Source organism: Myotis lucifugus, unplaced genomic scaffold (genome assembly GCF_000147115.1).
Source record: "Myotis lucifugus unplaced genomic scaffold, Myoluc2.0 scaffold_128, whole genome shotgun sequence".
In the NCBI taxonomy this organism is placed as follows: domain Eukaryota; kingdom Metazoa; phylum Chordata; class Mammalia; order Chiroptera; family Vespertilionidae; genus Myotis; species Myotis lucifugus.
The window spans coordinates 2,205,010-2,224,464 of record NW_005871176.1 but is presented as its reverse complement, the minus strand read 5'-3'; the positions used below and the strand labels follow the sequence as shown (position 1 = coordinate 2,224,464).

General features: G+C 43.1%; 1 protein-coding gene across 2 annotated transcripts in view; it reads right to left on the bottom strand.

The window, feature by feature from the left end:
• CDC42 (cell division cycle 42) overlaps window positions 1–19,115 on the bottom strand; it is a 39,421-nt gene extending 20,306 nt beyond the window's left edge. Inside the window, exon 1 of one of the 2 annotated variants that reach the window (XM_006094024.3) lies at window positions 18,979–19,115. The gene's annotated coding sequence lies outside the window, so the exon portion shown is untranslated. The remainder of the gene's footprint in view (window positions 1–18,978) is intronic. The other variant, XM_006094023.3, reaches the window with a different exon arrangement.
• Window positions 19,116–19,455: the final 340 nt, after the last annotated feature.

Below are 19,455 nucleotides of genomic sequence, written 5' to 3'. Positions count from 1 at the left end.
CCGAGGTCTAGACAACCCTGGGGAAAAACAGGACTGAATTTGCATCGTCTATCTTATTCTGATCATCTAATCAACTGTCAATTGCCTGATACTATATAAATTATCCAATACTGTTTGTTGCTTATTTCAAAGTCTATGACTTTATTCACATCATCTCTCCAAACCATGGATGTCTGACCTTACAACTCATCCTATTTCTAACCTAACTTTGCATCCCAAAATCCCATCTTGAGTTTCCTTCCCTAACTATTCCAGCTTTCAAAAACTGCCCAAATTCTGCCCTGGCCAGTGTGTCTCAGTGGTTAGCCTGTCAGCCATGCAACACAGGGTCTCGGGTTCAATTCCCAGTCAAGGGCATGTAGGTGGTTTGCAGGTTTGATCCTGGGTCCAGGTTAGTTGGGGCACATGCAGCAGGCAACCAATCCATATCTCTCTCTCTCTCTCTCTCTCTCTCTCTCCCTCCCTCCCTCCCTCCCTCCCTCTTCTTCCCTTCCACTGTCTCTAGAAATCAATGGACAAAATATACTCAGATGATGATTAACAAAAAAAACTGCCCAAATAAATTCTTAACGCCATGACAAGGCCCTTCTTAGCTCTGATCTCGTATTTCATACTCCTCTCCCCTTCACTCTCCATGCTCTGGCTACACAGATCTCTTTATATTCCTCAAACATACAGGGCTCTGTCTTGCCAAGAGCACTCTTTCCCCTATTCTTAAAGCTGTTGATTTCTCATCCTTCAGATTTCAACTCAAATCATTTCCTCAGAAAATCCTAAGCACAGGACCTAGAATAATATCCAGCCCCCTCCCTCCTTACTTCTATCATATTACCTTGTTTATTTCCTCTATAGTATGATCATAGTCTATAATTATCTCATTTATTTGTTATATTGCAGCAAAGGAAACAGATAAAAAATAAGAAAACCTCTGTAAAGGCAGGGACTCTGCTGTATTCCAAGAAGATAGCTCAATACTGGATACTAATATGTACTCACTGAATAAATTAATCACACAAGTGACTACTTACTCATGCTGTTTTTATTCACATGTGTATGTGCTTATTCTAATAGATTATAGGCCCTCAGAGAGGAAAAACTAGGCTTATACTTCTTTATCTCCCTCCCAAAGCACCTCATACAATATTGAGCATATATTAATGGCAAGAAAAAAATTAAAAATTTTTAAAATATACATGTTTACTGATTTCAGAGAGGAAGGGAAAGGGAGAGATAGAAACATCAATGATGAGAGACAATCACTGATTGGCTGCCTCCTGCACACCCCACCCTGGGGATCGAGCCCGCAATCCTGGCATGTACCCTAACTGGGAATCGAACTGTGACTTCCTGGTTCATAGGTCAACCCTCAACCACTGAGCCATGCTGGCCAGATGAAAAAATAAAATTTTTAATTTTTTTTAAAACCCTGTTGGCTAAAAAGCACTGGATTTTTAAAGACAAGCACATGTGGGTTCCAATCTTAGCTCCACTTCAATGTGTGAATCCTGGCAAATTACTTCACTTCTATACCTTAATTTTCTCATCTACACAATACCATTCAACTCAAAAAACTGCTATAGCCCTAGAGAGTTTGGGTCAGTGCAGTGGTCGGCAAACCGCAGCTCGCGAGCCACATGCGGCTCTTTGGCCCCTTGAGTGTGGCTCTTCCACAAAATACCACGTGCGGACGCGCTCGTACAGAGCGATTGAAACTTCGTGGCCCATGCACAGAAGTCGGTTTTCGGCCTGGGCGAGTCTATTTTGAAGAAGTGGCGTTAGAAGTGGGGGTACGTTCGCTGAGTTCGACCCCTCAGATTGAGGACGTTTTTAGCAAAGGCCAGCTTAAGAGTACCCTAATTAAGTTAATAACAATGTACCAACCTATATAGTTTAAGTTTAAAAAATTTGGCTCTCAAAAGAAATTTCAATCGTTGTACTGTTGATATTTGGCTCTGTTGACTAATGAGTTTGCCAACCACGGGGTCAGTGGATAGAGTGTTGGCCCGCAGACTGAAAGGTCCTGGGTTCAATTCCGATCAAGGAAAAGTGCTTCGGTTGCAGGCTCGATCCCCAGGGCAGTGTGGGAGGCAACCAATCCATACGTCTTTTTCTCATCGATATTTTTCTCTGTCTCTCCCTCTTCCTTCCACTTTCTCTAAACATCAATGGAAAAATATCGTCAGGTGGAGATTAACAAAAAAAAAAAACTGCTATAAAGAAAAATGAGGTAATGTATATAAAGCAACTAACAATCACCTGGCACAGAGTAAACACCTAATAGGGCATTTTATTCTAAATTAAAACTTGCAAAAATCAAAATGGCCTACTACTGTTAAAGGAAAGCATCTGAACACTACAATTAAGAGAAAACTCAAAAAAAATCTGTGCTTCTACTAGACAGGCTTATTTGTTAACTTGATCAATCCTTTTTGAAATCCTGGCACTCTGATCTCAAAGAACAGTTTAAAGGAAACTTCTTATTTGTAGCCAGAGGATTTGGAATGTTATAAAAAGAGTTGTAATCTGCCTCTATTTTAAGATGAGACAAAATAACAGTACTTAATCATACAAAAAATGTTTATCAAGTCTCGAATATGCCCAAGGAAGACAATGTGGAGTAGCAGTCAAGCAGCCCTCAGCTCATATACCCCTTCTTGTGTGACTTTGGTCAAGCTACAAGACCTCTTTAACACTATTTCTCCATTTGTAAAACAGAAATAAACCTAACATCACAGGTTGTAAGAATTATTGAGTTACTCCTCTGTACAGTACTTAACACTCAATTACAAGCTCTTTTTATCATTGTGAAGTCACCCAAATAAGCAGTCAATTTAGAATCTGATTATCTAGGCAATCTTGTATAGGGTATTGTGTTTATACTCCATCGAAGTACTAAATGAAAGCCATTCATGTACCCAGGAAAACAATGTGGTTTTAGATTAGGATATAACACACAAGGCAAATTTTTACTTTCAAAAAAATATCAGAAACAATAAGAAACAAGACCTCCATGTCTAGGTCAATACCTGCCAAAACTTAACATGTACATTCTTTGACCGTAGCAATTCCATCTTTTTTTATTTAAATTTTTTATTGTTGCCCTAACCAGTTTGGCTCAGTGGGTAGAGCGTCGGCCTGCGGACTCAAGGGTCCCAGGTTCGATTCCGGTCAAGGGCAGGTACCTTGGCTGCGGGCACATCCCCAGTGGGGAGTGTGCAGGAGGCAACTGATCGGTGTTTCTTATCAATGTTTCTGACTCTCTATCCCTCTCCCTTCCCCTCTGTAAAAAATCAATAAAATATATTTTTAAAAAAATTTTATTGTTGACACTACTGCAGATGTCCCCCATATTCCCCCGTCCACCTCCACCCAGCCCCTGCTCCCACTCCCTTGGCCCTCCCCACACTATTGTCTGTGTCCATGGACTATGCATATATGTTCTTTAGCTAATCCCTTCACCTTCCTTTATCCAGTCACCCCCTTCTCCTTCCCCTCTGAGATCTGTCATTCTGTCCCATGTATCCATGCCTCTGGTTCTATTTTGTTCGTCAGTTTATTTTGTTCATTAGAATCTACATATTAGTGAGATCACATGGTATTTATCTTTCTCTGAATGGCTTATTTCACTTAGCATAATAATCTCCAGGTCCATCCATACTGTTGCAAAGGGTAAGATTCCTTCTTTTTCACAACCTCGTAATATTCCATTGTGCATGTGTACCACAGCTTCTCCACTCATCTACCAATGGGCACTTGTGCTGTTTCCAGATCTTAGCTATTGTAAATAACACTGCTATGAACACGGGAGTGTATATATTCTTTCTGATTATTTTTGGGATTCTTAGGATATATACCTGGAAGTGGTATCAATGGGTCAAAAAGCAGTTCCATTTTTAATTTTTTAGGAAACTCATTCTGGTTTCCACAGTGACTGCATTCCCACCAACAGTGCACTAGAGTTCCCTATCTCCACATCCTCGCCCACACTTGTTGATTGTTGTGGCAATTCCATTTCTAAAACTTTCTCCATGTATGCAAAGAGGTAGACACAAGGATATTTATCAGTCTTGCTTGTAGGAATAAGACAGGAGACTACCTACATGTGCACCAACAGGTGACTGGTAAACTAGGTTATAATATAAAGTAATCTATAATAATAAAAGTGTAATATGTAAATCGACCGAACAGCACAACGACTGTTCAGACAACCATGCTATGACATGCACGGGCAACAGGCCAACAAAGGCAGGTGCAATGCGATTGGTCAGGGGGCCTCGCCATCGCCCCACAGAGGGAAGCCCAGGCCACCCTCTGCGGGGCGATCAATGGGGGGCTCCACAATAGATCACCCCAAAGAGGGAGGCCCAGGCCACCCTCTGCACGGCAATCAATCATGGAGTCCTGGCTGGGTGTGCAAGGCCTCCCTCTGTGCGCCGATCAATTGCGGAGCCCCGCAATCAATTGCCCCAGAGAGTGAAGTCCTGGCTATCCGGCTGGTGGCACTGTGGCAGGTGGGCGGGGCCTCCCTCTTCGGGGTGATCGATTGCAGGGCTCTGTAGAGGGAGGCCCAGGCCACCCGGCCGGTGGCCACAGAAGGAGGCCAAGGCCACCCAGCTGGCGGTGCTGTGGCAGGTGGGCGGGGCCTCTGGCCAGCAACGCTATGGCAGGTGTTCAGGGCTGGCCAGCGATCACCTGGTAGAGGGAGGCCCAGACCAGCCAAGCAATCGCACCCCATGCCTGTTGCCCACAGAGGGAGGTGACCAGTGGCAGGGGAGGGAGGCAGCGCTGCACAGATGGCAAGCAGTGGCAGCGGCGGGGGCAGGGCCAGCTGTGGGCAACCGGGGGAAGGAAAGCCCCGATAGGCCCTGATCACTGGCCAGGCCTAGGGACCCTACTCAAGGGGTCCCAAATTGCGAGAAGGCGCAGGCTAGGCTGTGGGACACACACCCCCCGCCACCCCATGCACGAGTTTCATGCACCGGGCCTCTAGTATCCTATATAATAAAAGACTAATATGCAAATCGACCGAACGGCAGAACAACTGGTCACTATGATACGCACTGACCACCAGGGGGCAGATGCTCAATGCAGGAGCTTCCCCCTGGTGGTCAGTGCACAGAAGCCGGGCTCACGGCTGGCGAGTACAGCGGCGGTGGCAGGAGCCTCTCCCGCTTCCACAGCAGCGCTAAGGATGTCCGTCAGTCGGACATCCCCCAAGGGTTCCTGGACTGCGAGAGGGTGCAGGCTGGGCTGAGGGACCCTCCCTCCCACCAAGGGCACAAATTTCATGCACCAGGCCTCTAGTTATACTATAAACTATTATAAAGAATGTGCTATAGTGCCTATTATAGACTGAACTGTGATCCCAAATAAAGTAACATGTTGAAGCCCTAACCCCAAGTACCTCAGAATATGACTGACTGTATTTGGAGATAAGATCTTTAAGATAAAATAAAGTCATATTGATGGGTCCTAATACAATGTGACTGGTGTCCTTATAAGGAAATTAGGACCCCAAAGTAGAAAAACACAAAAAATAGATGAGTCGCTACAGCCGGTTTGGCTCAGTAAATAGAGCATCAGCCTGTGGACTGAAAGGTCCCAGGTTCGATTATGGTCAAGGGCATGTACCTCGGTTGCAGGTTCCTCCCCTGCCCGGGCCCTGGTCAGGCACGTGCAGGAGGCAACCAATCAATATGTTTCTCTCACATTGATATTTCTCTCTGTCTTTCCCTCTCTCTTCCACTCTTTCTAAAAATCAATGGAAAAATAGCCTCAGGTAAGGATTTAAAAAAACAGATGTGTCCAAGTCATTAAAGACTGAAAACTAGGCAGAGTTTTCATTTAACCTGGGTGGTGAACAGGCTACCATTTCTTTCTTAACTGTGAACAAGTATTTGTGTGTGTGTGTGCGTGTGTGTGTGTATGTTTTTAAGAGTATCAATCTTATACCTGTATTCCAAGGTGGACTGTCAAAGATAACCAGATAAAGTAAAGGAACTCAGCTATGAAACTACTTTAATAATCCAAGACTTAAACAAAAGACCTGCACTAGGGTAGGAGCATGGAAAGAGAAAAGAAATAGTTGACCGGTTTGAGGGTGGAGAGTGGGTTTGTGTAAGGAAGTGAGAAATTATAAGGAAGTTTCTTAGTCTGGGAAATAAGAGAATAACTTTGTACCACAGATAAATGGAGAAGTTAGAAAAAATCTATTATGTTCTTAAGGCACTCTTGTAAGAAAACAGCCTTTTCAGATTCAGTGAACAAATTCCGCCCTAAGTCTATCAAGGATGAAATCATGTGCCAGCCAGTATAAGAAATCCTACATACAAGCATACATTTGCAGCAAAAAAATAAAAAGTCACTATCTTACCTGGGCAACACACATCTTATCAGTGAGAAACCAACTACAAAACTAACCATGATCATTTAGACTTTCTTTGTTACATCTTGTAATGCAGAAGTACCTACATTCAGATTCTCATACAGTCTGTTTTATAAACCACAAACCATTTTTAAAGAACAAGACAAAATTACCAAGATTCTGAATCAAGCCCTGGCCAGTTTGGCTCAGTGGAAAGAGCGTCAGCCTGTGGACCAAAGGGTTCCGGGTTTAATTCCGGTCAAGAGCATGTACCTCAGTTGCAGGCTCCTCCCCAGCCTGGGACCTGCCAGGCCGTGTGCAGGAGGCAACCAATCAATGTGTTTCTCTCAGATCTATGTTCCTCTCTCTGTCTTTCCCTCTCTCTTCCACTCTCTCTAAAAATCAATGGAAAAATATCCTCAGGTGAGAATTTTAAAAATAATAAAATTAAAAAGATTCTGAATCAAGGCAGTCTACCAAATTTTGATGTAAAATCTGTTGTTAATGGGGCAAACGTGTACAGAAACATTCAACCTTGTACTTGAAGAAATAATTGGACAAAGAATAATTGGAGATCCTATAACAGGTGTACCAAAGATTATGTCCACAGAGTGCAGCTGACATGAATGCAGATGTTTCAGCTTGGTTGCAGAACAGTGAGTAACTGTATAGTTCTCTCCACTAAAAGAGAATGAGAGAAACAAAAACAACAGAGACAGAATTGCAAAGACTGAAAAATAACCAATATGTGTTGACAACAAATCTGGTGTTTTTTTAAACATGTTTATTGATTTCAGAGAGCAAGGGAGAGATAGAAACATCAATGATGAGAGACAATCGTTGATTGGCTGCCTCCTGCACACCCCACACTGGGGATCAAGCCTGCAACCCGGGCATGTGCCCTTGTCTGGAATTGAACCTGGGACCCTTCACTCCTCAGGCCAACGCTCTATCCACTGAGCCAAACCAATTAGGGTAACAAATCTGCTTTTTTAAGCACACTTTAAAACCAAGAAAAACACCACCAAAGCACAAACTTCTGCCTTGACCTTCAATTGTTTGATATGAAAATTATTCACATACACTATACTTTGGGAAACTAAGCTCCTATAATGGTACTCCAGATGCATTATGAAATACAGTTGCTTAATGTCTATTTTTTTAAAGTTTTTATTGATTTTAGAGAGAGGAAGGGAGGAAGGAGAGAGAGAACGAGAGAAAAAAAATCCATGTGAAAACATCAATCCACTGCCTCCAGCACCCACCCCAACCAGGACGGCAACCTGGGCATGTTCGGCCCCCCCCCGGGAATTGAGCCAGTGACCCTCCAACATACGGGACAATGCTCAACTAACTGAGCCACACCTGCCAGGGCTACTTAAGGTCTATTTTTAAAGATTTCCCATAAAAGTAAGCATAGCAGTATTTGTCACTGATAAAAAGTGATCACAGTTGCACCCTCTAACTAAAATTCTCTTGCCTGGATGGTTCAGGCACATCCTCTATAGATGTTAGCTCAAATCTCATTTTGGAACAACTCTACCTTTTTAAAATGCAACCCAAGCCCCAGCTGGTTTGACTCTGGATAGAGCATGGGACTGAAGGACTGCAGGTTTGATTCTAGTCAGGGGCACGTACTTTGGTTGCAGACTCAATCCCTGGCTGCGGGAGGCAACAAATCAATGTGACTCTCACATCAATGTTTCTCTCTATCTGTCCCCCTTCCTTCCACTCTCTCTAAAAATCAATGGGAAAATATCCTCAGGATTAACCAAAAAAAAACAATAAAATGCAACCCAAGTTTTACCGAACCCTAAAGTACTCCACTGTACATCACCGCCAGCCCTCCCTCATCTTCCCCCACTTCGTTTTTCTCCACTTATCTCCAGCTCACACACTAGTATGTAAATTTCATGGGGAAAGAGATTTGCTTTGGTCTATTTTATTCACTGCTACATCCCCCAACACCCAGACACAGTAACTGCCACACAGCACACATTCAAAGCGTTGCTGAATTCATAAATTAATAAGATAGTATGCCCTAATCGGTTTGGCTCAGTGGATAGAGCGTCAGCCTGCGGACTCAAGGGTCCCAGGTTCGATTCTGGTCAAGGGCATGTACCTTGGTTGCGGGCACATCCCCAGTAGGGGGTGTTCAGGAGGCAGCTGGTCAGTGTTTCTCTCTCATCAATGTTTCTAACTCTCTATCCCTCTCCCTTCCTCTCTGTAAAAAATCAATAAAATATATTTAAAAAAAAAAAAAAAGATAGTATGGAGTAGCCCAGCTGGAGTGGCTCAGCTGAGCACTGACCTATGAACCAGGAGGTCACGGTTTGATTCCCAGTGGGGCACTTGCCTGGGTTGCAGGCTTGATACCCAGAGTGGGGTGTGCAGGAGGCATAAATCAATGATTCTCTCTCATCATTAATGTTTCTCTCTCTCCCTTTCCCTTCCTCTCTGAAGTCAATAAAAATATATATTTTTTAAAATAGATAGTATGGGTTAGAGATGCAAGTCAAAAACATGTTCTTTGGACTCAGAATACACCCTTTAATATGTCCTTTAGGCTCCTAAACCCTCCCGTATTACTATCTGAATAAAAAACAAATAAATTTTTTTCGATATCCTTCTGAAGGAGAAAAATCCTATTTCTAAGACATAAGTCAAATCTGCAGTCTGAACTAGCTAAAGTAGTTTAACACCAAGCATTTGAAGCCACCCAGCATCATTTTAGGGAATAAACACACTGTATCATCATGAGCAACTCTATTCTGGGAATGCACAGTTCTACCAACTTTTAAACCGGGAAGGGAGGGGGTGGGGGGAAGATAACGCCTAAAAAAAAAGTATCATCCTAAAGTATGTGTATCACATTGTAGTCACAACTATATCAGAGTAAAATAGTTAAGGTAAGCAATCTTACCCTTAGACATTTTATAATTAAAATACAGTGGGGCCTTGACTTACGAGTTTAATTCATTCCGTGACGGAGCTCGTAACTCAAATTACTCGTATGTCAAATCTTAAAGTGAAAGAGTGAGACACGTGATGCTGGGCTGATGTTGTGGCGTTCACTGTGACCTTCGCTGCGCCAACTAGCGGTGGGGTATCTGAAGCTGGCTCGTAACCCGAATTTTAGCTCGCAACTCAAAGCAAAAAATCGGCCGAGAGACAGCTCGTATCTCGAAAAACTCATTAGTCGGGACACTCGTAAGTCAAGGCCCCACTGTATGCCTCCAATTTTGAAACAACTCACTCAGATTTGAATCCATTAAAATAGTGTATAACAAATTTAAGCATCACATAATTGCCAAAGAATTATCTCTACAACCTAAGTCTTCACAAAAATCTGCCATTGATTAGCTCTATTTTTATTTTATTTAAGATTTTTTTTAATGATTTTTAGAGTCTGAGAAAGGGGGAGAGGAGAGAGGGAGAAAGGGGGAAGGGAGAGAAGAAGAGAGGGAGAAAGGGAGAGGAGAGAGGGAGAGAGGGAGAGACGGAGAGAGGGAGAGAAGGAGAGAGGAAGAGAGGGAGAGAGGGAGAGAGGAAGAGAGAGGGAGAGAGGGAGAGAGGGAGAGAGGGAGAGAGGGAGAGAGACATCTATCGGCTGCCTCCTACATGCCCCCCTACTGGGGATCAAGCCCTGACCAGGGCAACCTTTTGGTGCACAGGACAACTGAGCCACAAAGGCAAGGGTGATTAGTTCTATTTTAAAAGCTGCTTGTCTTAGATTTTTCTTAGATTTTTAGGTGGCATGTTTTTTTTTAATGTTTGCAGAGAAACATCTTACCATCATATTTTAAGAGGCAGAGAGGCGAATTTACTCGTATAATTTATAGGAGAAGAAATAGCAATTTTTCCAAATAAAAGGAGAAGTAAGAATGTGGTGTCAGCAGAAAACAAACTTAGATCTTCAACACATGTCACATGCAGGACATGAATTAATCTTGATCCTGAAGGAAGCTTAATTACCAAATAGTAATTTTTTTTAAAAGAACTGAGATAGCCCAACTGGTGTGGCTCAGTGGTTGAATAATCAACCCATAAACCACAAAGTCGCTGGTTCAATTCCCAGTCAAAGCACATGCCCAGGTTTAGGGCTACATCCCCAGTAGGAGGCAGCTGATGGATGTTTCTTTTTTTCTCTCTCTCTCTCTTTCTCTCTCTCTCTCCTCCACTCCTCCCTTCCTCTGTCTTAAAAAAAATCTATGAAAACATATTTTTTTAAACTTTACATTCTAACTGACAATGTGAATTATGCCCCTCCAGTTATTTTCTTCTGCTCTCTCCATTATTTACTGGCAGTTACCTTTTAAATTTTGCACACAATGAGATTAAATTGGGCCTCTATTGTGCCAATTCCCATTTCCTCTTGTGTTTTAAGTGCAAACTAACTTAAGTGAACATAACATCAAGTAGTGCATAGATATATGCATTTGCTTGATTCAATTTGTTGTGACCTTATCAGGTAAGAATTGTAATTGCACCATCTATATATCTATATATATAAAAGGCTAATATGCTAAGTATCCGATCGTCCAACTGGTTGCTATGACGCGCACTGACCACCAGGGGGCAGATGCTCAACGCAGGAGCTGCCGAGATGTGCACTGGCCAATTACAGAGAAATGGCACTGCAGACCTGGTACCCACAAAGCAACACTCAGCTTCCCCCAAGTGGAACATAGTGCCCGCCACCACCCCGGAGCGACAGCCCACCAAATCACAACCAACACTGCCAAGACCCCATGGCACAAAATGCGGCCCACAGCCCCGCTCAGCCCAGAAACAGTGGCTGTGGGTGCTGGATAATGATGTCATGTGGCAACACCCAGCTTCCTCTCCCTAGCAACTAGCCTCCTTGCAGTTTCTTCAGCCCAGGAACACAACTTGCTTTATAGCCAGGTGGAAACATTTTACACTTTAACCAAATGTCTGTGAAGCATTTTCCCGAGCCTCATCTCATTTGATCCTCACATAAGTCCTGGAGTTGGTAGATAGAAGATTCGATGGAATCCTATTTTCTTTTCATTAGCCAGAAAATAGAGATTTAGAAGCTTAGAAACTTGACCTGACTAAAAAGAAATTGTAGACCTTGAAAATGACTTCAGGTTTTCTCACTGCGTAGAATATAGTCAAACACTGCTGCAGTTAAATATTTTACCCTTTGTTCTCCCTGCGTGATCTACAATACAATCTGCTTCGTGTTGGTATTTACTGCTGTGTTGCTGACAATTACCTGAAAGAGAAGTTGGGGTGCTTCACTGGGCTGGAAAAAGTGTAGCTAAATCACAAAGCAGGTCTAACTAAGCAAGTTTATTCTATATATATACTGGTAAAAGGCTAAGTTGACTCACGCATGCACGATACATATAAAGCTCTTGCTGGCGCCAATCGCACGCGTGTGTTTCGATCTGTCATTGTCAATTTTGAATTTGGTTGACACTTCTATTATAAAGGGCGAATAGCGATATAAAACTATTTCTTCTAATTGATTTCCTTTCAATGTGCATGAATTCGTGCACCAGGCCACTAGTTTTGTAAGTAAGGAAGCTAAGTATATTGGTGCACTTTTAAGTTTTCAAAACAGTGTTGAAAAATTGCAGTTTTTATTTTTTTTAAACTTAGTTTAAAAAGACTAAACCATTCTTTCAAAGGAAGCATCTAAATGTGTACCCAATTTTGTATATATGCTTAGGTTTGTTAACCAATAAAAAAAAATTGCTATCAAAAAAAGTTTACATTTTAAAATCTAATAATTTATTGCCCTGGCCGATTTGGCTCAGTGGATAGAGCGACAGCCTGCAGACTGAAGGGTCCCAAGTTCGATTCCAGTCAAGGGCACATGCCCAGGTTGCAGGCTTGATCCCCAGTGGGAGGCATGCAGGAGGCGGCCAATCTATGATTCCTTCTCATTATTGATGTTTCTATCTCTCTCTCTCTCTCCCTCTCCCTTCCTCTCTGAAATCAATAAAGATATATTTAAAAAATGAATAAATAGCCGAAACCGGTTTGGCTCAGTGGATAGAGCGTCGGCCTGCGGACTGAAGGGTCCCAGGTTCGATTCCGGTCAAGGGCATGTACCTTGGTTGCGGGCATATCCCCAGTAGGAGATGTGCAGGAGGCAGCTGATCGATGTTTCTCTCTCATCAATTTTTCTAACTCTCTATCTCTCTCCCTTCTGATCTGTAAAAAATCAATAAAATATATTTTTAAAAAATAAATAAATAAATAAAAATAAAAAATGAATAAATAAAATCTAATTTATTTTAAAATATTAATTTTAATCTTAAACTCCACAATAAAAATATGGTTTTCTAGGAAAGTAGTGTGAGAGTTAAATTCCACTTCGGAAGATTCCAAAATTGACCTCCTCTCAAATAGTGTTCAGCTGGTAAAACAAAGTTGTATTATAATGAAAAATCCGGAAACCACAGATGCTTTGTTAAGAAACTTTATTCTTTATTTCCTACTCCTCTTCATCTACTTTTAAACAGATTTAAAAGTAAACCAAAAAAAGTTACAAATATTCTTAAACTGCCAACCAACAAAGCAAATGGATTGTATCTGAAATCTTGCTTATGCTTTCTTCTACAAAATGTATCCCCTTCTTATACTCAACACAGTATTCTTTTATTCCTTCATCTCTCCATTGTTTCATTGGCTCATTTGATCTGTCCTCAATCACTTGTTTCCACAAGGAGTAGCAAACAGTGATAATCTATTTAGCTGAAAAGGATGGCTGTGGTTTAACTTCCAACCCTAGATGGCTTCATATTGCCACTTGGGACACAGAGAATGGACACAGGTGTGACTGAGACATTGATCCTACAGCTCTCCTGGGGTCTTCAGCAACTCCAGTCAGCCAAGAGCAGCCTCATCCATTTACTACAGTGTGGCATTTTCTATGTCTGCCTTGATTTCAAAAGAATTAGGAAACACTACTCTAGAGTGTACACTGCAAAGAGATAGCACTGGTGAATTTCTCCTACACCAAATACTTTAAGAAAAAGAAAAAAGGCCCTGACTGGTTTGGCTCAGTGGATGGAACGTCAGCCTGTGGACTGAAGGGTCCCAGGTTCGATTCCGGTCAAGGGCATGTGCCTTGGTTGAGGGCGCATCCCCAGTGGGGGGTGTGCGGGAGGCAGCTGATCGATGTTTCTAACTCTCTATCCCTCTCCCTTCCTCTCTGTAAAAAATCAATAAAATATATTTTAAAAAAAGAAAAAAAAAGGAAAAGTTATTAGAAAAATAATTCAATTTAGTCCTTAAAAAAAATCAATAATTTTTCAATATGGCAGCTAAGACTGACTAGATTTTTGTTACTAACATCTTCCCTTGAGACTGGAGATACGGTTTATTTTAAAGAAAGCATGCCCAGCCAGAGTGGCTCAGTGGTTGAGCACTGACCTATGAACCAGGAGGTGGTGGTTCAATTCTCAGTCAGGGCACATGCCTGAATTGCAGGCTCAATCCCCAGTAGGGGGTGTGCAGGAGGCAGCTGATCAGTGATTCCTTCTCATCATTGATGTTTCTATCTCTCTCCCTCTCCCTTTCTCTCTGAAATCAATAAAAATATATATCTAAAATATTTTTTTAAAAAGCAGAAAACTTTTTACATTTGACCAGCTAAATGACAATTTTGTATTTACCATGTTTTCATAACCATGAATGATCCTCTTCATAAAAATTCGTTTCCAATAAAATGTCATTTGAATTCAAACGTGTTAACTGATATACTAAACTAGAATCTTAGATTATCTAGTTATTAGTTAAGCGGGCAATGGCATTTTAATAACTAAACATTTGTTCCTGATAATGAGTACAGGATGATTCTACTATAGGTAAGAAACTATAATTCCTTTAAAAACCAAGTAGGTTTCACATTTACTTTAAGATATGATCTTTGCAATAAATTCTGGTACACTGCCTAAAATATTATATTTAACTAAGTAGGGGAGAAACTAGAATAAAATACTCAACACTGTTTCTGAAGAGGTGCTTCAAACTTTAACATGCATAAAAATCACGTGGGGGGTCATGTTAAATGCAGATTCCACTTCAGTAGGACTGTGATGGAGCCTGAGATTTCTAATGAGCTCCAAAGTGATGCTTATGCTGCTGGTCCATAGACCACACAAGGCATACCTGGGACCTTACAACTTTGCTTCTATGATGATGATTGAGATAATGGACAAAAATTTAAAACAGGCAACAATTTCCACTTCATTTAATAATTTTATAATAATAATGGTTTCATGAAATTAATCTGGGGGAGAGATGGTTATTAAAATATGGATGTTTAGGGAAAATGCAGATAGCTGCTTAAAAGTGGGAGCCTAAGAGAAGTTGTAATAATAACAAGAGCAAACACCTACACTGCACTTACTATGTGCCAGTGAATTGTCTTAAGTACTTCCCACAGATTAACTGATTTGATTCTCATAACACTGTGAGGCAGGACCATTGCTAGTCTTATTATACAGAAGGTAAACCTGAGTCATAAAAACATTACTTAGGTTGCACATAACTAATAAAGAGCAGAGCCAGGATTTTAACCCAGGCAGTCAGTTTCAGACTCTACACTTTTAATCATTGTACTAGCAGCGTTCTTCTGAAGAACACACAGCAGCAGAATTAAAATGGCAAATCATAATGGCTTACTCTTGGAGAAAATGATGTAAGTGTTAAAGTGTAGTGTTAAAGCAGAGAGAGCAACAAGGTTCTCTTCAGGTGACAGACCACCAATGCTTGGTGAATGACTTAACCATCTATAGGTGTTTGCTATATTAGAAACTGTTCTGGACTTCAGCATAGCTAAATATTTGAGAAAAAAATCTTTTCCTAAACAATTTTTTTAATGGAATACCATTTGGTGGCAAAACACCTGGTTTCACTTCATGAAATAAGTAGTTTGAGACCAATGTCTGAGGGGCAACTAGTGAAGAAGAGGTTTGACATCCAGGGCTTTTAACAGCAGCAGTGGCAGACATAGCTGAAATGGCAAGTAATGAAAACTGCTTTACCAAAAATATTTTGGACTGAAGAGATAAGTAACTAAAAGTAGAAACTAGTAAGGGACAAAGCATAACATGACCAGGAACTTGATACTGCTGAGTAGAGGAGAAGTGGCATAAATAAGCTGCTAATGGCCCTAACCAGTTTGGCTCAATGGATAGAGCGTCAGCCTCCAGACTGAAGGGTCCCAGGTTCGATTCCGGTCAAGGGCATGTACCTTGGTTGCGGGCACATCCCCAGTGGGGAGTGTGCAGGAGGCAGCTGATCGATGTTTCTCTCTCATCGATGTTTCTAACTCTCTATTCCTCTTCCTTCCTCTCTGTAAAAAATCAATATATTTTTTTAAAAATAAGCTGCTAATGGCAAATAAAGAAATAGAGGCTATTTCAAATCAACTTTTAAAAAAAGAGAGAGGAATGAAACAGACTGAAAGGTCCCGGGTTTGATTCTGGTCAAGGGCACATGCCACATGCTGGGGTTGCAGGCTCAATCCCCAGTAAGGGGCATGGAGGAGGCAGCCGATCCATGATTCTCTCTCATAATTTATGTTTCTATCTCTCTCTCCCTCTCCCTTCCTCTATGAAATCATTAAAAATGTATTTTTTTTTAAAAAAAAAGTATGCAGGAAGAAAAGATTAACTCTTAAACATCATCAAATTCATTCATCTGACAAACATTTCTAGGGATACAGCGGTGACCATGGGAAGTCAAAGCCCTAACCTCAAAGAACCTATATTCTAATGGGGGAAACTAATAGATTTGGAAGAGAATATTGAATATTGAAGGCCTAGAATAAAGCTCTTTGATATAGTGGGCTATATAGATCCATTTATGGGAAATAAGTTCACAAAATATTAAGCACTCCTTCTCCTGCTGCAGAGGCCCTGTAGCCTGCAATGCTCATTGTTTCTTATCCTCTTGAAAAAGACCCTAAAACAATAAATGCATTTAAAATGTATCTACAAATTAAAAGTACAATCTGACCTTTACTTCCAAGAATACCTATAAATACTACTCCCAGATAGGCATAGTAAATTGTACCTCAAAGTTTTCCAAATGTGACAGCTCCTGAATTAATACATTTTATTAGAGTAACCATTTTAGAAATAACTAGAAATGCTTTTCTAATAGACCATAAACTTTTAAGTGGAAAAATTATCCAAATAAAAAACAAATCTTAAGTTACAAGAGAGTCAAGATTTGATCTCAGTGGGCTTTAAGAATCTCACTGATCTTTTTTTAAGAGAGTGGAAGGGGAGGGAGGAAGGAGTAGGGGGGGAGAGAGAGAGAAAAAAACATCAATGTGAGACACATCCATTGCTTGCCACCCACATGTACCCCGGGGACCAGGGATCAAACCTACAACCCAAGTATGTGCCCTTGGCCAGAAAACAAACCCCCAACTCTTTGGTTCGCCAACGCTCTAACCACTGAACACACTGGCCAGGGCTCTCAATATTTGATTTAAGCCCCCAGAATACCTTCTAGCTATAACAACTGTCTTAGATTCCAGAAAAATTAATTTGAACTGAGTACAACTGTTCATTATTATGTGAAAACATTTTAAGAGGATGGGATACTTCTTAGGTCTTGAAGAAATTACTAGAAAATAGCTCATTTTTAATACTCAGTTAATTACCAATCTCACTGCTTCAGTGTAAACACTATAAACTCAAACTATTCTACTATATTTTAAGAGGAAAGATACAAGTTAATATACAGTATGTACATTTAAACATCTTAAATATAGAAGATTCAAGAAACAAGACAGCAGGTTGTGTTCCATTTTTACATTCTTAAAACATGATAGATTATGGCAAACATATTTCAGAAGATCCAAGCTCCACACCTATCCAATCTACAACACCTATACACTACAGAAAGCCAATTTAAACCTACATTTCTTTTATGTGTTTCCTAACAAGCAATTTATTCTCTCAATACAAATGAGGGACAATAGGAAAGTACTTGTTCCAACAAGAACTACTTTTACAATGCATTACACAATTGGATCGCATCTGCTTTACAATGCTAACATTTTTTCTGTGCTACTGTACCCTGTAGTCCATGAAGGGTGTACCTAACATTCTGGGGAACAAATACTGTGATCCAAAAAGTCTGAAAATGTTACTCAAGTTTTTCTTGTTATAAGTCCAAAACTCGTTTACTTACAAAACTAAACGTGTCTAGCAAGCAAAGATTAGGGTTGAGATGAACCGATTCTCTTCTCCCCTGTCACAAAAAGCACACGTTAGTCGACTTAGGTGCGCTTTCTGCATCAGTAAGTCATACAGGAGACAGTCTGGGCAAGTCTTTCTGGACCAAAGATGCTTCTACAAATAAATGCACTTCATTCTAGTACAAAGGGATCTGTCTTTAAAGGTATGGCCTTTCTAAGTGGCTGTACATGGTGTTGTCTTACGCTTTATTCCCTGGCACAAACTACTCTTGAGATTGTAAACCTTCCTGGCTTTTGGGTGCCTTTGAGACGACCGGGATTTGAAGAGATCTCTGAATACGATGCACTGAGAAAGCAGGCAGGATAGCCAACTGAGGCTGCAAAATGCTGCCTTAATGGGGTGAATCCCTGACTTGCAGGAGTTAAAACTCTCACCCCTTATATTGCGATGACGTAATCTTCCACACTGCATTTCTCTTGGACTGAAAGGGGAGGAAAATAAGCAAACGAACAAAGAAAATTTCCCCCTGGTAAGAGGAATTAAGAAAGCGGCAGAACGACAGTTTCGAGAGATGGTTAGGTAACTCCCAGAAAGGGAAGCTCCGCTGAGCAGGCGGAGAGACAGAGCTGGAGAAGCCAACGGAAATGGCATTAGGAACTCAACCTACAGCAGAAAGAGAGAGACCGGAGAGACGGGGATCAGAGCCACCTCGCCCGGGCCAAGCGGCGGAGGCGAGGCGAGGCTGCGGGCGCAGGAGACGCCAGTCACGGGCAAAAGCCCGGGGGGCAACCAGCAGGCTCAACCCGCCCCGGGACCGCCGCTCCCCGGTCGCGCCGGCCACTCTGCTCCCCTCCCCCGCCCGCCGCAAAATGTCCGCGGCGGCGCCCAGCGAAGCAGGAAGTTGAAGCTCGGGCGCTGGGGCAGCCCGGCCGCCCGAGCCGCAGACACTCCCGCTCAGCCCGGCGCCCGCGAGCGGCTCCACGGCCCAGACCCACGACGGCGCCCCGGCCCGCCGCCCGCCCTCGGGGCCAGCCGGGGGGAGGGGAGCCCGGGCGGCCGAGATGGGTGTGACTCCTTCCTTCCGCCGCTGCCCGGTGACAACCCGGCACCGCCCGCGCCCTCCGGCCGGCACCCCGCATCCCGGCCGCGCTCCCCTGGGCGGAACGGGCGCCCCCCACCTTCCCCGCCGGGACCCCCTCCCCTCTGTTCCCCGACAGAACCCAGACCCGCGCTCTCCCGCACGGCGCCGCGCGATCCGGGCAACCCCACCCCCACCCCGCGACCCGCGCTCCCAGGCGTCCCCGGAACCCAGAAGCGGGGTGTCCCCGCGGACAACGAGGTGCCGGGGCGGCACAGTAGAGACGGGACAGTTGGGAAGCCGCTCCCGCGGGGAGCCTTGGGCCCCGCACTCACCTCAGCCTCTCCGCCGGGGCGTTGGCAGCACTGAGCGGGGTCTCCTCGGCTGCCGGACAGGGGCACGCGCTTGACGTCAGCACGCAGGCGACGCACGGTTGGGTACCCGCGGAAGTGGGCGGGACCGGGAGGCAAACCGAGGCCGAGCGAGGACCTGAATGCTCTCTCCCTCCGCCTGGGCTCGGGCTGCCTGTCGCGCACGCGCCAGCCTACGCGGCTCCCTCGGCTGCGGCTGAGCGCACCTCCTGCTCAGATGGTTTTATTTATAATGTGTAAACGGCCGTTTGCAAAGGGCTTTCACTCACATTTCTTCTGATCCTTGCCATCTGGGGAAGCACAGTATTATCTTCCCTGGTTTGCAGAGAAGACGGAAACTACCCAGAGGAAAGTGACTTGCGGAAGACCACCCTGCAGGCGACAGGGCCCTGTGTCCTGTGGGTCTCTTCTCATCTCTGCCTACACCCCAGCCTCCCTCGC